Source organism: Protobothrops mucrosquamatus, unplaced genomic scaffold (genome assembly GCF_001527695.2).
Source record: "Protobothrops mucrosquamatus isolate PMUCROS unplaced genomic scaffold, P.Mucros_1.0 scaffold212, whole genome shotgun sequence".
NCBI lineage: Eukaryota > Metazoa > Chordata > Lepidosauria > Squamata > Viperidae > Protobothrops > Protobothrops mucrosquamatus.
The window spans coordinates 1,398,696-1,401,129 of NW_015386566.1; positions in this window are offsets into that span (position 1 = coordinate 1,398,696).

Below are 2,434 nucleotides of genomic sequence, written 5' to 3' on the forward strand. Positions count from 1 at the left end.
AACCCTAGCTTAATTTTTGAGGGTGGGCCTAATATAAGCCCTACCCCCAAAATAAGCCCTAGTTTTGGGGCGAGGCACACACCTAAAAATCAAGCTAGGGTGGGAGTGGAGTGTATGGAGCTGCCCCACGTGCCTTGCACCCGCTTATCTTGCAGCCAGGTCTCTCCTCTCAGGCCCACTTCTTCTGTGGCATCCCCAGGCCTGCATTTGGCAATCAGGTTTTTCCGGAAGGCCACTGCAGCTGAGAACCGAGTTATGGATTCAATCCATAGCTTGGTTCTGCAAGGCCTCTGCAGCTGAGAATCAGCTACGAATTGAACCCATAGCTCGGTTCTCAGCTGCAGTGGTATTCTGGATCATATAGATCCATGTACCTTGTATAGCTCTATGTAACCCTAACTAGGGAGCAAGGGTCAGGGGGAGGAGCTTCCAAAGGGCATCCCTGGACACTAGCCTCTGGGTAGTCCTTTGTTCTTTGGGCATCACATGCAGCCACACGGCTGGAAATCCCACAATCACCCCACCATGTGACGCTTGGGAGAAGAGGGGAAAATCCAACATAAATTTACCTATGGAAATGAACAAAAAGATGTAAGCCAGGAACAACCTCGTGGACCCAGGTATTTCTTCTGGAATAAAACGTTTATCTGTTTAAAAATCATTTCTATCGAGTGGTCTGTCTGCCTCGGATGAAACACCCAGCTGGTGTTCTATCTGGGTCAGAATAGTAAATTTATGTGGTTAATTCTCCTCTGATCTCATGCACCAGTAAATTTGGATGGGATTAATCTTCCTCTGATCTGCATTTTAAAGAAGCAAGCAAAACTCTCTTGCATGTGAAAGTAACTTGACGTGACTAAAGGTGTGATTCGGATGCATTGTATTGTTAATTTGCTGGTAAAGTCTGCAAGCCAGTATTTTAAAACAGCAACAAAGCTCTTTGCGTGTGAAGGCTGCATTTCTGAAATCAATCTCTTTGCCAGCAACTTCAAACAGCTTGGGGCAATGCGAGGAGTGTTTTAGAAAACTGCCTGTAAAGCTATTTCCGTTTGCAAAAGAACTGTTTAAACTGCCTCTAAAGTTCAGGTAGAGGCTTGGAAGGGGCGACACCCCCCCCTTGTTATACACTCTTCACTGCTTGAAAGATTGAAGCCTGTCTCCCACCCTGTCTAATGCAAATCAATGATTTGAAACTTGAGTGTTTAAAGTCTTTATGTCTAAAGAGTAACAAAGTAACAACACGTCTGCTTCTTCTTCATGAGTTTGCTAGCTAAGAAGGTAGCAGAGAGGGGCCCCTTCCAGGCCATAAAACTGCCTTTATTGCCAGAGCTTAGCAACCAGGTTGTCAAGGAGGGCTATTAAGCTCATCATAAAACCTCAACACTGGCGAAAGGTGCTAAACTCCCCCCTCCCTTTGGAATTTCAACTATGCCAATGGAAAGAAGGTATACAGAGGCCCCAATAGCAGGGCAGTAGCGCCCCCTGGTGGCCAATCTGCACATGACACCTTGAAAAAAATTTTCTCACATCACAACAACTTCATACTTTAATTCTGCACATAGCAGGCACACCCTAATAGGGCTTTCACCCACTCAAGCTGAAGACCCAAGTTCTTCCAGTTTGAGAGACTAAGAAGGAGACAGCAGAGCAAACAATCCTTGCCTATTATCACAAGCTGAAGACCCAGTGTTCCAGCCTGCAACTTAATGACCAGGTGGGAGTTTATGCCTCTCAGTGGCCACTAGCAGGAACGTGGTAATAGGAAGAATTTGGCTGACCTCTCTTCAGACGTCCCCTAGTGGTTAAAGGAGGAGCTACACGCGAGCCTTTAATCACGCCCAGAGAAAGCCCTCTAGTGGACAAAGGGTGTACCTCAAAAGAAGAGCACCCCGGTAGCTGATACGCAGAAAGTGAGCCCTAGTGGTGAACAAGTGAATTACGCTGAAATACCCCAAGCACAGGAGAACGCACCCAGCGGCACCTCCACCCACAGACAGCACCTCTGAAGCTGTTCTGCAAGCAGCGACCCCTAGTGGTCAAAAATAGAAGTTCATCTAATTTGCTTCTAAATAGCTAAGAAGCACAGGAGGACGCTCTCAGGCACCTCCACCCACAGACGGCACCTCTGAAGCTGATCTGCAAGTAGCGACCCCTAGTGGTCAAAGAAAGAAGTTCTTCAAATTTGCTTCAAAATAGCTGAGAAGAACACTGAACCTATTTATTTATTTATTTTATTTTTATTTATTATATTTTTACCCCGCCCTTCTCCTTGCGGACTCAGGGCGGCTAACAGCCTAATAAAAACAAATACAAAAGTACAAAAATACTACCGTTAAAACGTAATTAAAAGGAAATATTAATTTGGCCTTTGTTATTTTAAAAATTGTTTTAAAACCCAACTAAAAATACCCCTTAGGCCAGTCCTGCCAGCTTA